At 41.5% G+C, this 23,372-nt stretch overlaps 1 protein-coding gene across 1 annotated transcript in view; it reads left to right on the top strand.

Annotated features, from left to right (window-relative positions):
- The first annotated feature begins 18,149 nt into the window (after window positions 1–18,149).
- Window positions 18,150–23,372, top strand: part of YWHAB (tyrosine 3-monooxygenase/tryptophan 5-monooxygenase activation protein beta) — a 201,650-nt gene continuing 196,427 nt past the window's right edge. The window contains exon 1 of the mRNA XM_053719975.1: window positions 18,150–18,304. The gene's annotated coding sequence lies outside the window, so the exon portion shown is untranslated. The remainder of the gene's footprint in view (window positions 18,305–23,372) is intronic.

The following is a 23,372-nucleotide window of genomic DNA, read 5'->3' on the forward strand; positions in this document are numbered from 1 at the left end:
CCCCTTGTTTGTGTGTGTGTCTCTCTCTCTCTCTCTATCTATCTATCTATCATCTATCTATCTATCCATTTATTTCCTTATGTGTTGTTCTCCCCCATGGTCTCTTTCTCTCTCTGTCTCTCTTCCTCCCCCTCTGACTCTCTCATCCCTTATGTGTCTCTCTAACCCTCTGTGTGTGATTGTGTCTGTCTCTCTCTCCTTCTCTCTCTCTAACCCTCTGTGTGTGATTGTGTCTCTCTCTCTAACCCTCTGTGTGTGATTGTGTCTTTCTCTCTCTAACCCTCTGTGTGTGATTGTGTCTCTCTCTTTCTCTCTCTCTCTAACCCTCTGTGTGTGATTGTGTCTCTCTCTTTCTCTCTAACCCTCTGTGTATGATTGTGTCTCTCTCTCTTTCTCTCTCTCTAACCCTCTGTGTGTGATTGTGTCTCTCTCTCTCTAACCCTCTGTGTGTGATTGTGTCTCTCTCTCTTTCTCTCTCTAACCCTCTGTGTGTGATTGTGTCTCTCTCTCTTTCTCTCTTTAACCCTCTGTGTGTGATTGTGTCTCTCTCTCTCTTTCTCTCTCTCTAACACTCTGTGTGTGATTGTGTCTCTCTATCTCTCTCTCTAACCCTCTGTGTGTGATTGTGTCTCTCTCTCTTTCTCTAACCCTCTGTGTGTGATTGTGTCTCTCTCTCTTTCTCTAACCCTCTGTGTATGATTGTGTCTCTCTTTCTCTCTCTCTAACCCTCTGTGTGCGATTGTGTCTCTCTAACCCTCTGTGTGTGATTGCCTCTCTCTCTCTTTCTCTCTAACTCTCTGTGTAATTGTGTCTCTCTCTTTCTCTCTCTCTAACCCTCTGTGTGTGATTGTGTCTCTCTCTTTCTCTCTCTAACCCTCTGTGTGTGATTGTGTCTCTCTCTTTCTCTCTATAACCCTCTGTGTGTGATTGTGTCTCTTTCTCTCTCTCTAACCCTCTGTGTGTGATTGTGTGTCTCTCTAACCCTCTGTGTATGATTGTGTTTCTCTCTCTTTCTCTCTAACTCTATGTGTAATTGTGTCTCTCTCTTTCTCTCTCTCTAACCCTCTGTGTATGATTGTGTTTCTCTCTCTTTCTCTCTAACCCTCTGTGTGTGATTGTGTCTCTCTCTTTCTCTCTCTCTCTAACCCTCTGTGTATGATTGTGTCTCTCTCTATTTCTCTCTCTCTCTAACCCTCTGTGTGTGATTGTGTCTCTCTTTCTCTCTCTAACCCTCTGTGTGTGATTGTGTCTCTCTCTAACCCTCTGTATGTGATTGTGTCTCTCTCTCTTTCTCTCTCTCTAACCCTCTGTGTGATTGTGTCTCTCTCTCTCTCTTTATTTCTCTCTCTCTAACCCTCTGTGTGTGATTGCGTCTCTCTCTCTCTCTTTCTCTCTAACCCTCTGTGTGTGATTGTGTCTCTCTCTCTTTCTCTCTCTAACCCTCTGTGTGTGATTGTGTCTCTCTCTCTCTTTCTCTCTCTAACCCTCTGTGTGTGATTGTGTCTCTCTCTCTCTTTCTATCTCTAACCCTCTGTGTGTGATTGTGTCTCTCTATTTCTCTCTCTCTCTAACCCTCTGTGTGTGATTGTGTCTCTTTCTCTCTCTCTCTCTAACCCTCTGTGTGTGACTGTGTCTCTCTCTCTTTCTAACCCTCTGCGTGTAATTGTGTCTCTCTCTTTCTCTCTCTATCTATCTATCCATCTCTCTCCTTATGTGTTGTTCTCCCCCATGGTCTCTTTCTCTCTCTGTCTCTCTTCCTCCCCCTCTGACTCTCTCATCCCTTATGTGTCTCTCTAACCCTCTGTGTGTGATTGTGTCTGTCTCTCTCTCCAACCCTCTGTGTGTGATTGTGTCTCTCTCTCTAACCCTCTGTGTGTGATTGTGTCTTTCTCTCTCTAACCCTCTGTGTGTGATTGTGTCTCTCTCTCTCTAACCCTCTGTGTGTGATTGTGTCTCTTTCTTTCTCTCTAACCCTCTGTGTATGATTGTGTCTCTCTCTCTCTCTCTCTAACCCTCTGTGTGTGATTGTGTGTCTCTTTCTCTAACCCTCTGTGTGTGATTGTGTCTCTCTCTCTTTCTCTCTCTAACCCTCTGTGTGTGATTGTGTCTCTCTCTCTCTAACCCTCTGTGTGTGATTGTGTGTCTCTCTCTCTTTCTATCTCTAACCCTCTGTGTGTGATTGTGTCTCTATATTTTTCTCTCTCTCTAACCCTCTGTGTGTGATTGTGTCTCTTTCTCTCTCTCTAACCCTCTGTGTGGGACTGTGTCTCTCTCTCTTTCTAACCCTCTGCGTGTAATTGTGTCTCTCTCTTTCTCTCTCTAACCCTCTGTGTGTGATTGTGTCTCTTTTTTCTCTCTCTGTCTCTCTCTCTAACCCTCTGTGTATGATTGTGTCTCTCTATCTCTTTCTCTCTCTCTAACCCTCTGTGTGTGATCGTGTCTCTCTCTCTAACCCTCTGTGTGTGATTGTGTCTCTCTCTCTCTTTCTCTCTCTCTAACCCTCTGTGTGTGATTGTGTCTCTCTATCTCTCTAACCCTCTGTGTGTGATTGTGTCTCTCTCTCTTTCTCTAACCCTCTGTGTGTGATTGTGTCTCTCTCTTTCTCTAACCCTCTGTGTGTGATTGTGTCTCTCTCTCTCTAACCCTCTGTGTATGATTGTGTCTCTCTCTCTCTCTAACCCTGTGTGTGATTGTGTCTCTCTAACCCTCTGTGTGTGATTGCCTCTCTCTCTCTCTCTCTTTCTCTCTAACTCTCTGTGTAATTGTGTCTCTCTCTTTCTCTCTCTCTAACCCTCTGTGTGTGATTGTGTCTCTCTCTTTCTCTCTCTAACCCTCTGTGTGTGATTGTGTCTCTCTCTTTCTCTCTATAACCCTCTGTGTGTGATTGTGTCTCTTTCTCTCTCTCTCTAACCCTCTGTGTGTGATTGTGTGTCTCTCTCTCTAACCCTCTGTGTATGATTGTGTTTCTCTCTCTTTCTCTCTAACCCTCTGTGTGTGATTGTGTCTCTCTCTTTCTCTCTCTCTCTAACCCTCTGTGTATGATTGTCTCTCTCTATTTCTCTCTCTCTCTAACCCTCTGTGTGTGATTGTGTCTCTCTTTCTCTCTCTAACCCTCTGTGTGTGATTGTGTCTCTCTCTAACCCTCTGTGATTGTGTCTCTCTCTCTTTCTCTCTCTCTAACCCTCTGTGTGATTGTGTCTCTCTCTCTCTTTATTTCTCTCTCTCTAACCCTCTGTGTGTGATTGCGTCTCTCTCTCTAACCCTCTGTGTCTGATTGTGTCTCTCTCTCTTTCTCTCTCTAACCCTCTGTGTGTGATTGTGTCTCTCTCTCTTTCTCTCTCTAACCCTCTGTGTGTGATTGTGTCTCTCTCTCTCTTTCTATCTCTAACCCTCTGTGTGTGATTGTGTCTCTCTATTTCTCTCTCTCTCTAACCCTCTGTGTGTGATTGTGTCTCTTTCTCTCTCTCTCTCTAACCCTCTGTGTGTGACTGTGTCTCTCTCTCTTTCTAACCCTCTGCGTGTAATTGTGTCTCTCTCTTTCTCTCTCTCTCTAACCCTCTGTGTGTGATTGTGTCTCTTTTTTCTCTCTCTCTCTCTAACCCTCTGTGTATGATTGTGTCTCTCTCTCTCTCTAACCCTCTGTGTATGATTGTGTCTCTCTCTCTCTTTCTCTCTCTCTAACCCTCTGTGTGTGATCGTGTCTCTCTCTCTAACCCTCTGTGTGTGATTGTGTGTCTCTCTCTCTCTCTCTAACCCTCTGTGTGTGATTGTGTCTCTCTATCTCTCTCTCTAACCCTCTGTGTGTGATTGTGTCTCTCTCTCTTTCTCTAACCCTCTGTGTGTGATTGTGTCTCTCTCTCTCTTTCTCTAACCCTCTGTGTGTGATTGTCTCTCTCTCTCTCTAACCCTCTGTGTATGATTGTGTGTGTCTCTCTCTCTCTCTCTCTCTAACCCTCTGTGTGTGATTATGTCTCTCTAACCCTCTGTGTGTGATTGCCTCTCTCTCTATCTTTCTCTCTAACTCTCTGTGTAATTGTGTCTCTCTCTCTAACCCTCTGTGTGTGATTGTGTCTCTCTCTTTCTCTCTCTAACCCTCTGTGTGTGATTGTGTCTCTCTCTCTCTCTCTCTCTAATCCTCTGTGTGTGATTGTGTGTCTCTCTCTCTAACCCTCTGTGTATGATTTTGTTTCTCTCTCTTTCTCTCTAACCCTCTGTGTATGATTGTGTCTCTCTCTTTCTCTCTCTCTCTAACCCTCTGTGTATGATTGTGTCTCTCTCTATTTCTCTCTCTCTCTAACCCTCTGTGTGTGATTGTGTCTCTCTTTCTCTCTCTAACCCTCTGTGTGTGATTGTGTCTCTCTCTAACCCTCTGTATGTGATTGTGTCTCTCTCTCTTTCTCTCTCTCTAACCCTCTGTGTGATTGTGTGTCTCTCTCTCTTTATTTCTCTCTCTCTAATCCTCTGTGTATGATTGCGTCTCTCTCTCTCTCTCTCTCTCTCTAACCCTCTGTGTGTGATTGTGTCTCTCTTTCTCTCTCTAACCCTCTGTGTGTGATTGTGTCTCTCTTTCTCTCTCTCTCTAACCCTCTGTGTGTGATTGCGTGTCTCTCTCTTTCTCTCTAACCCTCTGTGTGTGATTGTGTGTGTCTCTCTCTCTCTCTCTCTCTTTCTCTCTAACCCTCTGTGTCTCTCTCCCCCGTCTCTCTCTCCCTTTCCCCCCTGAGTGCTTGTCTGTGTTTCTGTCTACCTTTTATTTATTTAATTAATGAATTGGTAGTGCCATCTGATGGTGTGGCTTTATTTAAAGGGGTGGGGTCAAGCGCCCCACCATCTTTAAATTTCACCAGCCGCCACTGGATCAAGACATTTTTATATTTACTGAATAATGAAAGAATCTATAAGCATAATTTGCAGCATTAAAGTAAAAAGTATGTTTTAAACATATTTTAATGGGCATGGATTTCTAGATCTCATAATCAGAGCAAGCATTGTGTTATCTGGCAAGAGTTTCTGTTACAATCCTTTTAGACTAAAATCAGATGTTTACTAAGTTAACCAGTTTTCCAAGACACCATTTAAATGGACATGAAACCCATATGAAACCCATATGCAAATTTAAATAACTTTCCAATTTACATCTAATATCTAATTTTCTTCATTCTTTTGATATCATTTGTTGAAAATCATATCTAAATATGCGCAGTAGCTGCTGATTGGTGGCTGCACATAGATACCACATGTGATTGGCTCACCCATGTGTATTGCTATTTCTTCAACAAAGGATATCTAAAGAATGAAGGCATATCCTAGCCACTGCCTCACCAGCCTCTGACGTCACTGCACGTCACTGCTAGGTTCTATCGGCTGATTGGTTGCTGCATATATATGTACCGATTGTCATTGGCTCACCCATGTGTTTAGTTAAAAGCCAGTAGTGCATTGCTGCTGCTTCAACAAATGACACCAAAAGAATTAAACAAATTACATAATAGAAGTCAATTAGAAAGTTGTTTAAAATTGTATTCTGTATCTGAATCATGAAAGAAAAATGTTGGCTTTAATGACCCTTTAAGAAAACATTGATTTATTCTGGACAGAAACATGACCTTCATATACATCTTGTAATACCGTACTTTTTATCATGTCCCTCTAACAAGTTGCTGATTAGTCTTGATGTTTATCAAAAACTTGCACAATTGTTTTTTTTTTTTACCTTGTGTATGCAGTTATTTTATCTAAAAATAGATTTCGCTGTAGCAATATCATACCTGTCCATTCTGAAAAGTATTTTATAGCTCGCACTTAATTGCATATCTGGTGATATAACAGAAAATCTAATAGAACAGTGATGGCCAACGTACAGCCCATGCCCTCTGCACTATATTTTGGGACCCTGGAGAAAAAGCAAAACCAAGAATGTGCGCCATCATTTTTGGTCCCATGGAAAAGGGAAACTAAAAATTGTGCTTTGGAGAATTCCGGTGGTGGGCAAACAAACTCAAAACAACTCAATAGAGCCCTTTAGACTTCTATAATATACATTTAGACGTGGCCCCCATGTGTTAAATAGTTGGCCATCTCTGTCCTATAACATACAAATGATTTATTTCCTCATTTCATATACAGTATTTGAGTTGGATATTATTTTTAGCATTCACCCTAGTGAAAAAAAAATGACATGCTCTAATCCATTCTAGCATGTAATTTTAAAACTATTGACCTGGACTACTTTGTTTAACCCCCACATGGGGTTAAACACACATTAGAAATACGGCTTGTGACACACAGAGCATTTCCAGAGCGGAAAATGTTGATGATTCAATCCGCAACTAGTCACGAATCAGATGTGAAACTAGCGCTGCTGATTTCATCATCAGCGTTTACACATGGGACCAGCAGTGCTTTGCGAGTCCCATGCTGTATTTCTACTATGTGTTTAAACCCTTTGCAGGGTTAAACACACGGTAGTCTAGGCTCCATGGTCTACAAATTACATGCTCTAATGGATTAGAACATATATATATTTTTTACTATAACATGTCTTTTAAGGGACGGTAAACAAGCACAAGAAAAAAGAGTGGCTGGTGAATTGGTTTAGGTTGCAAGTCCTGGCGGGGGGGGGGGGGGGTAAATTTGTTATATCTAAAAGGGAAATGTAGGAGCTGTGAGGTGGTATACTGATGAAATGCTGCCTTTGAAAAACTAATATTTACTGTCCCTTCAATATTTTTAGTAGTAAATCCTTTATATAGTTTAACTAGTTTTAAAAGGTTTTAAATACTTCACAAAACATCACTAGGTGATGCATATTCTAAATTTGTTGCAGGTTTTAGAGGTGTGTGATCACAAAGAAAGATACTTGTGCAGTTATTTTTAATTTTATAATGTGATTTTAGTGATCTATAGTGTAATCTAGAAAACTGATTTGAAATACTGACTCACATTGTCTCAGTGTAATACGATGCACTAGGGGGCCAACGGGACCTAAAGTCAAATCATGATCACAGTGGAAGAGGCTTCTTGGCTATGTCAAATCCTATATTAATGATATCTTTTCATTCGTGGCCATTTAGTCATACACACGTTGGTTTTCCACAAAGCATAGCTCAAATTTTAACATTGTATCCACTTTCAAGTAACCTAGAGGAAGTGCGGAGTCCCGAAACATGTGTGGGAGTTCTTGCCAACATCACCACCAGATGACTGGAGTGCTTCCTCTGACATGGATACACAAAGAAGTGGTGAATATCCAAACGACACATATGGACTGAGCTGCAGGGTGGTTGACCATTACTGTTGACATTACGGATTAAAACTGCAACTAGCAAATAGCACTGAATTGCTATCTACTGCAGCTGTTGTTTGAAAGGTGCTATATAGCGAACTTTATATTTGATGCTGGGCAGTCCTATACACATTATGTCTCATAACCTTATGTAACATAAGTATGAACTGCTGGAAACTATGATGTGGTAAAACGTATACCGCTTGCACAATATGTTTGTTAGCCCCCTTATTTAATAAGTACATCATAATGAATTTGGCTGAAATAAAAATGGTGATATGATTGTTTATTTCACATGAACTGTGAACATCATCACGGTGAACATTACTATTACGATTGTGGAACATAAATATATGAACCTGATTTAACTTGCTTCACACAAACTGTGGACACTATTGTTGGCTATAAAAGAGAATATATGTGCATTGCACTGTATTAGCCTCAATACTTTTTTGACTCTCTGACTGGTGATGGCACAGCGCTCCCCCTTGGCAGTTATTTTTTGTAGTCTTTTTGGGGCTATCCGTGTTGGCTGTATGAGTGAGCGAATTATGGCCCCTAAATATTTATAGGGTATTTTTTCTACTATATATGACATACTGTTTTTATTCTATTATGATACATAAATTATTAAAAAATAAAAATATATATAATTTGAGTACTGGGAATAATATTGATTTTGGGTTAAATGTGGAGTTTAGCGTCCTAAATTATGTAACCATGTTATAAGAGCAGGGAATCCTGCTGTGGAGATTGGGACCATGTATAGGTTACCAGCCACAGTTGCGGCACCTGGGCAGGGAAGGAGAAGGGAATCCTGCTGTAGGGGGACCATAATGTATAGGTTCCCAGCGGTGGTTGCGCCGCTCAGGCAGGTAAGGGAATCCCGCCGTGGGGGGGACCATGTATAGGTTTGTAGCGGTGGTTGTGGCGCTCAGGCAGGTATTGGAACAGATCTCTGATGAAGCACATGTACACATGCGCGAAACGCGTCAGGCAATAGGGAGCACCTTACTGTCCACCACAGGCTCTGTTCCAATAAAACAATGGATTTACAACATTTTGGGACTCAGTGTTTAGTTTTTCCCTCACTTCATTGGAACAGATCGCTCTGTTCCAATACCTGCCCTGGGCGCTGCAAACGCCTCTGGGAACCTATACATGCCCTTGTACACATACCCTTAGAGAGATACAACTACACCTCACTGACGAGGCCCACAGAAGACCGAAACGATCATCTGGGATTGTTGTTTACCTTGTTCAGAGAAGAATTGCATGGTATTTTGGCGCTGGACTATCATTGGGCAGGGTCAGACTGATATGCTACAGGATATTTTTTCTCTGTGAAAAGGCATAGGCCTAGATTTGGAGTTTGGCGGTAGATGGGCTGTTAACGCTACGCGGGCTTTTTTCTGGCCGCACCATAAAATTAACTCTGGTATTGAGAGTCCAAAAAATGCTGCGTTAGGCTCCAAAAAAGGAGCGTAGAGCATTTCTACCGCAAATGCAACTCTCGATACCAGAGTTGCTTACGGACGCGGCCAGCCTCAAAAACGTGCTCGTGCACGATTCTCCCATAGGAAACAATGGGGCTGTTTGAGCTGAAAAAAAAACCTAACACCTGCAAAAAAGCAGCGTTCAGCTCCTAACGCAGCCCCATTGTTTCCTAATCTGACGACCGGAGCTCACCGCTACTATAATAAATGGATTAACCCCTAAAGCTAAGTCTAACCCTAACACTAACACCCCCCTAACTTAAATATAATTTACATCTAATGAAATTAATTAACTCTTATTAAATAAATTATTCCTATTTAAAGCTAAATACTTACCTGTAAAATAAATCCTAATATAGCTACAATATAAATTTTAATTATATTATAGCTATTTTAGGATTAATATTTATTTTACAGGCAACTTTGTAATTATTTTAACCAGGTACAATAGCTATTAAATAGTTAAGAACTATTTAATAGTTACCTAGTTAAAATAATAACAAAATTACCTGTAAAATAAATCCTAACCTAAGTTATAATTAAACCTAACACTACCCTATCAATAAATTAATTAAATAAAATACCTACAATTACCTACAATAAAACCTAACACTACACTATCAATAAATGAATTAAATACAATTTCTACAAATAACTACAATTACATAAACTAACTAAAGTACAAAAAATAAAAAAGAACTAAGTTACAAAAAATAAAAAAATATTTACAAACATAAGAAAAATATTACAACAATTTTAAACTAATTACACCTACTCTAAGCCCCCTAATAAAATAACAAAGACCCCCAAAATAAAAAAATGCCCTACCCTATTCTAAATTAATAAATTTAAAAGCTCTTTTACCTTACCAGCCCTGAACAGGGCCCTTTGCGGGGCATGCCCCAAGAAAATCAGCTCTTTTGACTGTAAAAAAAAACATACAATACCCCCCCCCCCAACATTACAACCCACCACCCACATACCCCTAATCTAACCCAAACCCCCCTTAAATAAACCTAACACTAAGCCCCTGAAGATCTTCCTACCTTGTCTTCACCTCACCGGGTATCACCGATCGGTCCTGGCTCCGATATCTTCATCCAACCCAAGCGGGGGCTAGACATCCACTGAAGAAGTCCAGAAGAGGGTCCAAAGTCTTCCTCCTATCCGGCAAGAAGAGGACATCCGGACCGGCAAACATCTTCATCCAAGCGGCATCTTCGATCTTCTTCCATCCGGTGCGGAGCGGGTCCATGTTGAAGCAGCCGACGCGGATCCATCCTCTTCTTCCGGCGTCTCCCGACGAATGACGGTTCCTTTAAGGGACGTCATCCAAGATGGCGTCCCTCGAACTCCGATTGGCTGATAGGATTCTATCAGCCAATCGGAATTAAGGTAGGAATATTCTGATTGGCTGATGGAATCAGCCAATCAGAATCAAGTTCAATCCGATTGGCTGATCCAATCAGCCAATCATATTGAGCTCGCATTCTATTGGCTGTTCCGATCAGATTTTACAGGTAAGTATTTAGCTTTAAATAGGAATAATTTATTTAATAAGAGTTAATTAATTTCGTTAGATGTAAATTATATTTAAGTTAGGGGGGTGTTAGGGTTAGACTTAGCTTTAGGGGTTAATCCATTTATTATAGTAGCGGTGAGCTCCGGTCGTCAGATTAGGGGTTAATGTTTGAAGTTAGGTGTCGGCGATGTTAGGGAGGGCAGATTAGGGGTTAATACTATTTATGATAGGGTTAGTGAGGCGGATTAGGGGTTAATAACTTTATTATAGTAGCGCTCAGGTCCGGTCGGCAGATTAGGGGTTAATAAGTGTAGGCAGGTGGAGGCGACGTTGAGGGGGGCAGATTAGGGGTTAATAAATATAATATAGGGGTCGGCGGTGTTAGGGGCAGCAGATTAGGGGTACATAAGGATAACGTAGGTGGCGGCGCTTTGCGGTCGGCAGATTAGGGGTTATTTATTGTAAGTAGCTGGCGGCGACGTTAAGGGGGGCAGGTTAGGGATTAATAAATATAATACAGGGGTCGGCGGTGTTAGGGGCAGCAGATTAGGGGTACATAAGTATAACGTAGGTGGCGGTCGGCAGATTAGGGGTTAAAAAAATGTAATCGAGTTGCGGCGATGTGGGGGGACCTCAGTTTAGGGGTACATAGGTAGTTTATGGGTGTTAGTGTACTTTAGGGTACAGTAGTTAAGAGCTTTATGAACCGGCGTTAGCCCAGAAAGCTCTTAACTCCTGCTTTTTTCCTGCGGCTGGAGTTTTGTCGTTAGAGCTCTAACGCTCACTTCAGAAACGACTCTAAATACCGGCGTTAGGAAGATCCCATTGAAAAGATAGGATACGCAATTGACGTAAGGGGATCTGCGGTATGGAAAAGTCGCAGCTGAAAAGTGAGCGTTAGACCCTATTTTGAGTGACTCCAAATACCGGCGGTAGCCTAAAACCAGCGTTAGGAGCCTCTAACGCTGGTTTTCACGGCTAATGCCGAACTCTAAATCTAGGCCATAGTGTGCTAAAAGACCGCGCACCCTGAGTTGCAATAGAAATGAACAGGCATGGAAGTTATTCTAGCTTTTGTTCTATCTCAGGAAAACTGTTCTCTCTCTTCTGATATTTATACATGCCCCCCTCACGTTGTACCTTTCTTAAAGGAACAGGAACATAATACTCATATGCTAAATCACTTGAAACTGATGCAGTATAACTGTAAAAAGCTGACAGTAAAAAATATCACCTGAGCATCTCTATGTAAAAAAGGAAGATATTTTACCTCACAATTTCCTCGGCTCAGCAGAGTAAGTTCTGTGTAAAAAGTTATACTCAGCTGCTGCCCAGCTGCAGGTAAAAAAATGAAGAAATGAACAGCAGCCAATCAACATCAGCAGTGCTGAGGTCATGAACTCTTTTACTGTGATCTCATGAGATTTGACTTAACTCTCATGAGATTGCATTGTAAACTTCCTTACACTGAATAGTGAAATAATATGAGTGTACACGAATGCTTGCTCCTTCCACTAATTTGTTGCTTAGAAGTCCTTTACAATGGAATGTGGCTACTGAGGAAATTGTGAGGTAAAAACAGAATTTATGCTTACCTGATAAATTACTTTCTCCAACGGTGTGTCCGGTCCACGGCGTCATCCATAACTTGTGGGAATATTCTCTTCCCCAACAGGAAATGGCAAAGAGCACAGCAAAAGCTGTCCATATAGTCCCTCCCAGGCTCCGCCCACCCCAGTCATTCGACCGACGGACAGGAGAAAAAAAGGAGAAACCATAGGGTGCCGTGGTGACTGTAGTTAAAGAAAGAAATTTATCAAACCTGATTAAAAAACCAGGGCGGGCCGTGGACCGGACACACCGTTGGAGAAAGTAATTTATCAGGTAAGCATTAATTCTGTTTTCTCCAACATTGGTGTGTCCGGTCCACGGCGTCATCCATAACTTGTGGGAACCAATACCAAAGCTTTAGGACACGGATGAAGGGAGGGAGCCAATCAGGTTACCTAAACAGAAGGCACCACGGCTTGCAAAACCTTTCTCCCAAAAATAGCCTCCGAAGAAGCAAAAGTATCAAATTTGTAGAATTTGGCAAAAGTGTGCAGGGAAGACCAAGTCGCTGCCTTACATATCTGATCAACAGAAGCCTCGTTCTTGAAGGCCCATGTGGAAGCCACAGCCCTAGTAGAGTGAGCTGTGATTCGTTCGGGAGGCTGCCGTCCAGCAGTCTCATAAGCCAATCGGATGATGCTTTTCAGCCAAAAGGAAAGAGAGGTAGCAGTAGCTTTTTGACCTCTCCTCTTGCCAGAATAAACGACAAACAGAGAAGACGTTTGTCTGAAATCCTTTGTTGCTTCTAAATAGAACTTTAAAGCACGTACTACATCTAAATTATGTAACAAACGGTCCTTCTTTGAAACTGGATTCGGACACAAAGAAGGCACAACAATTTCCTGGTTAATATTGTTGTTGGAAACAACCTTTGGAAGGAAACCAGGTTTAGTACGCAAAACAACCTTATCTGAATGGAACACCAGATAGGGCGGATTACACTGCAGAGCAGATAACTCGGAAACTCTTCTAGCAGAAGAAATAGCAACCAAAAACAGAAGTTTCCAAGATAACATTTTGATATCTATGGAATGTAGAGGTTCAAACGGAACCCCTTGAAGAACTGAAAGAACTAAATTCAGACTCCAGGGAGGAGTCAAAGGTCTGTAAACAGGCTTGATCCTGACCAAAGCCTGAACAAAAGCTTGAACATCTGGCACAGCTGCCAGTCGTTTGTGTAACAAGACAGATAAAGCTGATAATCCCTTATCCAAACCTTCTTGGAGAAAGGAAAGGATCCTAGGAATTTTAAACTTACTCCATGAGAATCCCTTGGATTCACACCAACAGATATATATTTTCCATATTTTATGGTAAATTTTTCTAGTTACAGGTTTTCTGGCTTGTACCAGAGTATCTATCACAGAATCCGAAAACCCACGCTTAGATAAAATCAAGCGTTCAATTTCCAAGCCGTCAGCTGGAGAGAAACTAGATTTGGATGTTCGAATGGACCCTGTACTAGAAGATCCTGTCTCAAAGGTAGCTTCCATGGTGGAGCCGATGACATATTCACCAGGTCTGCATACCAAGTCCTGCGTGGCCACGCAGGAGCTATCAAAATCACTGAGGCCCTCTCCTGTTTGATCCTGGCTACCAGCCTGGGAATGAGAGGAAACGGTGGAAACACATAGGCTAGGTTGAAGGTCCAAGGCGCTATTAATGCATCCACTAGAGTCGCCTTGGGAACCCTGGATCTGGACCCGTAGCAAGGAACCTTGAAGTTCTGACGAGACGCCATCAGATCCATGTCTGGAATGCCCCATAATTGGGTCAACTGGGCAAAAATCTCCGGGTGGAGTTCCCACTCCCCCGGATGGAATGTCTGACGACTCAGGTAATCCGCCTCCCAGTTTTCCACTCCTGGAATGTGGATCGCAGATAGGTGGCAGGAGTGATCCTCCGCCCATTTTATGATTTTGGTCACTTCTCTCATCGCCATGGAACTCCTTGTTCCCCCCTGATGATTGATGTAAGCAACAGTCGTCATGTTGTCTGATTGGAATCTTATGAATCTGGCCTTTGCTAGTTGAGGCCAAGCCCTGAGAGTATTGAATATCGCTCTCAGTTCCAGAATGTTTATCGGGAGAAGAGACTCTTCCCGAGACCATAGACCCTGAGCTTTCAGGGAGTCCCAGACCACGCCCCAGACCACTAGACTGGCGTCGGTCGTGACGATGACCCACTCTGGACTGCGGAAGCTCATTCCCTGGGACAGGTGATCCTGGGTTAGCCACCAACGGAGTGAGTCTCTGGTCTACTTGAATCACTGGAGACAAGTCTGTATAGTCCCCATTCCACTGTTTCAACATGCACAGTTGTAATGGTCTTAGATGAATTCGCTCAAAAGGAACTATGTCCATTGCTGCAACCATCAACCCTACTACTTCCATGCACTGAGCTATGGAAGGTTGTGGAACAGAGTGAAGAACTTGACAAGCGTTTAGAAGTTTTGACTTTCTGACATCTGTCAGGAAAATCTTCATTTCTAAAGAATCTATTATTGTCCCCAAGAAAGGAACTCTTGTCGACGGAGACAGGGAACTTTTTTCTATGTTCACCTTCCACCCGTGAGATCTGAGAAAGGCCAGAACGATGTCTGTGTGAGCCTTTGCCTTTGAAAGAGACGACGCTTGTATCAGAATGTCGTCCAAGTAAGGTGCCACTGCAATGCCCCTTGGTCTTAGAACCGCTAGAAGGGACCCGAGCACCTTTGTGAAAATCCTTGGAGCAGTGGCTAGCCCGAATGGGAGAGCCACAAACTGGTAATGTTTGTCCAGAAAGGCGAACCTTAGGAACTGATGATGATCTTTGTGGATAGGAATATGTAGATACGCATCCTTTAGATCCACGGTAGTCATAAATTGACCCTCCTGGATTGTAGGTAAAATCGTTCGAATAGTTTCCATTTTGAACGATGGCACTCTGAGAAATTTGTTTAGAATCTTTAAATCCAGAATTGGTCTGAAGGTTCCCTCTTTTTTGGGAACTACAAACAGATTTGAGTAAAACCCCAGTCCTTGTTCCACAGTTGGAACTGGGTGTATCACTCCCATTTTTAACCGGTCTTCTACACAATGTAAGAATGCCTGTCTCTTTATTTGGTTTGAAGATAAGTGAGACATGTGGAACCTTCCCCTTGGGGGTAGTTCCTTGAATTCCAGAAGATAACCCTGAGAAACTATTTCTAGTGCCCAGGGATCCTGAACATCTCTTGCCCAAGCCTGAGCGAAGAGAGAGAGTCTGCCCCCTACTAGATCCGGCCCCGGATCGGGGGCTACTCCTTCATGCTGTTTTGGTAGCAGCAGCAGGCTTCTTGGCCTGCTTACCCTTGTTCCAGCCTTGCATCGGTTTCCAAGCTGGTTTGGTTTGCGAAGCATTACCCTCTTGTCTAGAGGCTGCAGAGTTGGAGGCCGGTCCGTTCCTGAAATTGCGAAAGGAACGAAAATTAGACTTATTCTTGGCCTTGAAAGGCCTATCTTGTGGGAGGGCATGGCCCTTACCCCCAGTGATGTCTGAGATAATCTCTTTCAATTCTGGCCCAAAAAGGGTTTTACCCTTGAAAGGAATATTAAGCAATTTTGTCTTGGAAGATACATCCGCTGACCAAGACTTTAGCCAGAGCGCTCTGCGCGCCACAATTGCAAACCCTGAATTTTTCGCCGCTAATCTAGCTAACTGCAAAGCGGCATCTAAAATAAAGGAATTAGCTAACTTAAGTGCGTGAATTCTGTCCATAACCTCCTCATACGGAGTCTCTCTACTGAGCGACTTTTCTAGTTCCTCGAACCAGAACCACGCTGCTGTAGTGACAGGAATAATGCACGAAATAGGTTGCAGGAGGTAACCTTGCTGTACAAAAATCTTTTTAAGCAAACCCTCCAATTTCTTATCCATAGGATCTTTGAAAGCACAATTATCCTCGATAGGAATAGTAGTGCGCTTGGCTAGTGTATAAACTGCCCCCTCGACCTTAGGGACTGTCTGCCATAAGTCCTCTCTGGGGTCGATCATAGGAAATAATTTCTTAAATATAGGAGGGGGGACAAAAGGTATGCCGGGCTTCTCCCACTCCTTATTCACTATGTCCGCCACCCGCTTGGGTATAGGAAAAGCGTCGGGGTGCACCGGAACCTCTAGGAACTTATCCATCTTGCACAATTTTTCTGTAATGACCAGGTTGTCACAATCATCCAGAGTAGATAGCACCTCCTTAAGCAGTGCGCGGAGATGCTCTAATTTAAATGTCACAACATCAGGTTCTGCCTGTTGAGAAATTCTACCTGAATCAGAAATTTCCCCATCTGACAAAACCTCCCTCATGGCCACTTCAGATTGGTGTGAGGGTATGACAGAGCAATAATCATCAGCGCCCTCCTGCTCTACAGTGTTTAAAACAGAGCAATCGCGCTTTCTCTGAAATGCAGGTATCTTGGATAAAATATTTGCTATGGAGTTATCCATTACTGCCGTCAATTGTTGCATAGTAACAAGCATTGGCGCGCTTGAAGTACTAGGGGTCTCCTGCGTGGGCAAAACTGGTGTAGACACAGAAGGAGATGATGTAGAACTATGTCTACTCCCTTCATCTGATGAATCATCTTGGGCAACTTTACTATCTGTGGCAGTACTGTCCTTACTTTGTTTGGACGCTATGGCACAATTATCACACATATTTGAAGGGGGAGACACATTGGCTTCCATACATACAGAACATAGTCTATCTGAAGGCACAGACATGTTAAACAGGCTTAAACTTGTCAATAAAGTACAAAAAACGTTTTAAAACAAAACCGTTACTGTCTCTTTAAATTTTAAACAGGGCACACTTTTTTACTGAATATGTGAAAAACTATGAAGGAATTGTTCAATTTTAACCAAATTTTCACCACAGTGTCTTAAAGCATTCAAAGCATTGCACCCCAAATTTCAGACCTTTATTCTGTTTGAGACTAAGAAAATGGCTTACCGGTCCCCATGAGGGGAAAATGACAGCCTTCCAGCATTACACAATCTTGTTAGAAATATGGCTAGTCATACCTTAAGCAGAGAAGTCTGCTAACTGTTTCCCCCAACTGAAGTTATCTCATCTCAACAGTCCTATGTGGAAACAGCAAACGATTTTAGTTACTGCTGCTAAAATCATAATCCTCTCACAAACAGAACTCTTCATCCTTTTCTGTTTCAGAGTAAATAGTACATACCAGCACTATTTTAAAATAACAAACTCTTGATAGTAGAATAAAAAACTACAACTAATCACCACATACTCTTCACCATCTCCGTGGAGATGCTGCCTGTGCAACGGCAAAGAGAATGACTGGGGTGGGCGGAGCATAGGAGGGACTATATGGACAGCTTTTGCTGTGCTCTTTGCCATTTCCTGTTGGGGAAGAGAATATTCCCACAAGTTATGGATGACGCCGTGGACCGGACACACCAATGTTGGAGAAATATCTTTCTTTTTTACATAGAGATGTTCAGGTGATATTTTCTAGTCAGCTTTTTACAGCTATGGTGTATCACTTTCAAGTGTTTAAACCTTTGGGTATTATGGCCCTTTAAGTAATTCCCACGTACGGCCAATGAACGTGTACCAGGTTAAGTAGTTTATAGGTAGACCAAAAGGACGAACACAATATTTGATGTAGGACAGGTAATAGTGAGCAGCAGATAGCAGATGAAACATGGAATCTGAGCAGACTGTTTACCTGAAATTAATTTTTTAAATAAAATATAACATGTTTAAATAAAATATATCATAGTTAAATAAAATATAACATGGTTACATCACTTGGGACGTTAAACTCCACCATTAGCGAATTTTGTATTGTTGTAGGAGTGTTTAGACAATTCCTTATTCCGTGCACTGTGACTTCTTTAGGCTGTTTGGATTTATCTTTCTATATTGTTTAAGTGGTGCTGTCACTATTTTTAATGTACCTACATTAATGTCATATTGCCATCTAGCATACGCTGCTTCTCTACAAAGCATAGCTTGAATTTTAGCAAGGAAGGTATCCACTTTCACATAACCTATTAATTAAACCCAGTTCTTCCAGTTCCCGCCCAAACTCCCTTCACCGCCTGTCAGTGTCTCCCAGTCTCAAGTCGCTCCCTAGTTCATTGTGCTGACGTCATCTCAATGTTACCATGGCATCGCTGACATCATCGCTCCCCTCCCTTTAGCATAACGACCAGTGCTACTCTCCCAGCCATGCCAAGGAGGAGGGAGCGCAGGAAAGGGGCGGGGCTTTGAAGGAAGCGGAAGTGGTGGCTGGAACGGAAGTGAAACGGCAGTGAATCCGCTGCAGAGGGGGACAGTGAGGAAAATCCGATCTCGTCTGAATAAATAACGACAAGTCTCATTGCTGGTTTGCGATTACTCAGGTGCGCTTTAATGGGTATATGTCAATAAGATGGCCCAAAACCTTGGGTTTCTTGCTTCGACTTGGAGGCCGCCTGGGGGCTCGCCCCGCACAAGGGTGGGGATGGCGGTGCGCGGCCCCTGGTCAAGGCTCCTATGCAGCTATTGCGGTTGACAGGTGTTTCTATGGCTTAAGGTTGAAGTAGCAAGTGCTTCACCTAGTTCGCATTTTGACTATCTGCCATCAATCGACGGGCCTCTTTAACACTGTCAGGGTGCAGCCGTCGCACTGCCTGAGTCCACATCCGGCGACATTTTAATGACATCGCTTTTATGTTGTCTCATATCGATCGATACATTCGAGGCAATGATCCAATGTCACGGTTTCATACAACATATTTTACATTTAGTTGATAACACATATAGCTTAGTGTTCTTTAGTGAGCTGCAACGAGTTCCAGACCTCTAAGGTAGTAACTGGGTTAAATGTCATGTTGGGCCGTGAATATCATTGATTGCAATAAGCCGTTTAGGAATTACCATCCATATTTGCATAATTTGTGAAGCGTTATCAAACAGTAAAGTGTAATTTCTTCATGAATATTATATTGACATATATCATGATTTGACTAGCTTTTTTTTTATTTTAAATGTATGATTTTGTAGACCTTGTGCCCACACTTTACTGCTTTGTAATGTCTTGGTAATTACTAGATTTCTTTAATCATGATCCAATGTCTCCCATTCTCTCTATAGAGCCAGGGAATTATTTTATTCAAGGATATATGTTGGAAGTTATTTGTGATCACTGGCTCATGAAACCGTGTGTGCTTTCCCATTTCACATGATTGCTATACCTTTTTTGCATTGAGTATTTTCTCACTTTAAACTGTTTCCTCTATTTTCTTAAGAAATAAATAAAAAATTGCTATTCAGAAGAGTATTTGAATCATCCATTCGAGGTGGTAAGGACAAACACTGTGGGGGGACTTCAGCTTAGTCTATTGCAGTGTTTCTCAACTGCTGTCATCAAGTACCCCAAACAGGGCAGGTTTTCATTATAGCTGAACTAGTACACAGGTGAAATAATTAGCTGATGGCTGAGAGTAAATTAGTATCATGGTATTACTAACCAGCTGATTACTTCACATGTGCACTGGTTTATGTTTTAATGAAAACCTGGCCTATTGGGGATACTTGAGGACTGCAGTTGCGAAACACTGATCTATTTGCAGGGTTTTGCTCTAATAAAATTATTTTTCTTGTGATGTTTTGCTGTCATTTTATGGAATACACAGAGCAACATCATGGTCTTCACATTTTTGTTTTTATTCTAAGGTTTTATATAATCTAACAATAGATGATCATTTAGTAACATGTAGACATGGAGTCATCTGTAATATGTGTGCAATATTTGTTTTGAGTCCACTAAGTCTTTTGTAATTTATATGCATCCTATCCTCTGCAGCAGGAATAGGTTTAATTTTAACATTTGGACTTCTAGTGAGTTAAAGGGGATGTTAAATGTGGTATTAACCCCTTAGTGACCAGAGCACTTTTCCATTTTCTGTCCGTTTGGGACCAAGGCTATTTTTACATTTCTGCGGTGTTTGTGTTTAGCTGAAATTTTCCTCTTACTCATTTACTGTACCCACACATATTATATACCGTTTTTCTCGCCATTAAATGGACTTTCTAAAAATACCATTATTTTCATCATATCTTATCATTTACTATAAAAAAAATTATAAAATATGAGGAAAAATGGAAAAAAACACACTTTTTCTAACTTTGAACCCCAAAATCTGTTACATATCTACAACCACCAAAAAACACCCATGCTAAATTGTTTCTAAATTTTGTCCTGAGTTTAGAAATACCCAATGTTTACATCTTCTTTGCTTTTTTTGTAACTTATAGGGCCATAAATACAAGTAGCACTTTGCTATTTTCAAACCATTTTTTTTCAAAATTAACGCTAGTTACATTAGAACACTAATATCTTTCAGGAATCCCTGAATATCCATTGACATGTATATATTTTTTTTTTAGAAGACATCCCAAATTATTGATCTAGGCCCATTTTGGTATATTTCATGCCACCATTTCACCGCCAAATGCGATCAAATACAAAAAATTGTTCACTTTTTCACAAATTTTTTCACAAACTTTCAGTTTCTCACTGAAATTATTTACATACTGCTTGTGCAATTATGGCATAAATGGTTGTAAATTCTTCTCTGGGATCCCCTTTGTTCAGAAATAGCAGACATATATGGCTTTGGCATTGCTTTTTGGTAATTAGAAGGCCGCTAAATGTCACTGCGCACCACACGTGTATTATGCCCAGCAGTGAAGGGGTTAATTAGGGAGCATGTAAGGAGCTTTTTGGGGTAATTTTAGCTTTAGTGTAGTGTAGTAGACAACCCCAAGTATTGATCTAGGCCCATTTTGGTATATTTCATGCCACCATTTCACCGCCAAATGCGATCAAATTAAAAAAAACGTAAAATTTTTCACAATTTTAGGTTTCTCACTGAAATAATTTACAAACAGCTTGTGCAATTATGGCACAAATGGTTGTAAATGCTTCTCTGGGATCCCCTTTGTTCAGAAATAGCAGACATATATGACTTTGGAGTTGCTTTTTGGTAATTAGAATGCTGCTAAATGGTGCTGCGCATCACACGTGTATTATGGCTAGCAGTGAAGGGGTTAATTAGGTAGCTTGTAGGGAGCTTGCAGGGTTAATTTTAGCTTTAGTGTAAAGATCAGCCTCCCACCTGAAACATCAGACCCCCTGATCCCTCCCAAACATCTCTCTTCCCTCCCCTACCCCACAAATGTCCCCGCCATCTTAAGTACTGGCAGAAACTCTGCCAGTACTAAAATAAAAGGTATATTTGGGCTTTTTTGTGCATTTTTTGTTAGCATATTTACATATGCTTCTGTGTAGGGATCCCCCTTAGCCCCCAACTTCACTGATCCCCCACTAAACAGCTCTCTAACCCTCCCCCTCTGACTTAATGTGCGCCATCTTGGGTACTGGCAGCTGTCTGCCAGTACCCAGTTTAGTGAAAAAAAATGCTTTTTTTTAAATAAAATATGTCCCTTTTCTGTAGTGTAGCTTCCCCCCCCCCAAGACCAACCCCCCACCCCTTCCAGATCCCTTAGATGGTTTTGAAAAAAAGTTTATTTAATTTTTTTTTTACTTTTCTGTAGTGTAGCGGTTGCCACCCCCCGTGCACGCGGGCGCCCGTGCGCGCCCCCGACGGTCCCGATCCCGCCCCCCGTGACGTCACGCGCAACACCGATGGCCGCCCACCCGCCTCCCAATTCGGCTCCCACCCACCAACGATACCGGCCATCGATGTCCGGTGCAGAGAGGGCCACAGAGTGGCTCTCTCTGCATCGGATGGCCATGTATGGTTATTGCAGGATGCCTCCATATCGAGGCATCACTGCAATAACCGGAAAGCAGCTGGAAGCGAGCAGGATCGCTTCCAGCTGCTTTCCACACCGAGGACGTGCAGGGTACGTCCTCAGGCGTTAACTGCCTTTTTTTTGAGGACGTACCCTGCACGTCCTCGGTCATTAAGGGGTTAAACTAAAAAACTAAAATCTCATGCACCTCACTCTAATTATGGGTACTTTCATTTCTGAACCTAGATTACAGTGCAGGTATCTGTAGGTTGCTGTACATATTCAAACTCCCATCACTACTGGAATGCAGTGTAAACTAGATTACAATATGATAGAACTGGTTATTAGAGTGAGGCAGGAATAATTTGAATATATTTATGTAGTGTTTTAATTTATATCCTTTAGTCATCTTACAATGTATTACTTTATTTTAAAATAGAATGTTGTACTGAGAACAAATCTTTTTATTCTTGTGGTATGTTGCTGTCCCCAATAGTGGTGAGTTCTTCATATCAGCCAGTGAACAATCGGTCGTTAAAGGGACATGAAACACATTTTTTTTTCTTAAATGATTTCGAAAGAGCATGCAGTTTTAAACAACTTTCCAATTTACACCTATTGCTTCATTCTCTCGGTATTCTTTGTTGAAAAGCATATCTAAATAGGCTCAGTATCTGCTTATTGGCTGCACATAGATGCCTTGTGTGATTTGGCTCACCCATGTACATTGCTATTTCTTCAACAAAGTATACCTGAAGAATGAAGTAAATTTGAACGTTTAACATTGTTCTCTATTGGAATCTTGAGAGAAATATTTTACGTTTCATGTCCCTTTATTTTTCTTACCACATGCTAAGCACTCTTCTGCCTAATGTATAAGGAGTGGAAGCATGAAGTGACAGTGGCCAATGAGAATGGTAGTGTTCAGAAAGCTTTTGGAAGGGTTACAAAGTATTAATTGCAGTGATACAATTGTACATATGTTTTAGCTTCCAATTCAAAATAAACCGCTTTTAAAGGGATACTAAACACAATTTTGTTTATTTCTTGATTCAGATAGAGCACACAATTTTGAACAACTTTCTAATTTACACCAATTAATTTATCTTAATTCTCTTTCTATCTTTATTTGAAAAAGCAGAAATGTAAGGTTAGAAGCCTGTCCATTTTTGGTTCAGCACCTGGGTAGAGCTTGCTGATTGGTTTGCTACATTTAGCCACCAATCAGCAAGTGCTACCCAGGTGCTGAACCAAAAAAGGACTGGCTCTTAAAGGGACATGAAACCCAAATGTTTTCTTTCATGATTTAGAAAGAGCATGTATTTTTAAACAATCTTCTAATTTACTTCTATTTAATTTGCTTCATTCTCCTGATATCCTTTGCTGAAAAGCATATCTAGATAGGCTTAGTAGCTGCTGGTTGGTGGCTGCACATAGGTGCCTCGTGTGGTTGGCTCACCCATGTGCATTGCTATTTCTTCAACAAAGGATATCTAAAGAATTAAGCAAATTAGATAATATAAGTAAATTGGAATGTTGTTTAAAATTGTATTCTCTATGAATCATGAAAGAAAACTTTGGGGTTTAACATTCCTGCTTTATAAAATAAAGATTGCATGAGAACAAAGGAAAAAATAATAGGATAATTAGAAAGTTGCTTAAAATTGC

This window comes from Bombina bombina, chromosome 1, assembly GCF_027579735.1.
Source record: "Bombina bombina isolate aBomBom1 chromosome 1, aBomBom1.pri, whole genome shotgun sequence".
In the NCBI taxonomy this organism is placed as follows: Eukaryota; Metazoa; Chordata; class Amphibia; order Anura; family Bombinatoridae; genus Bombina; species Bombina bombina.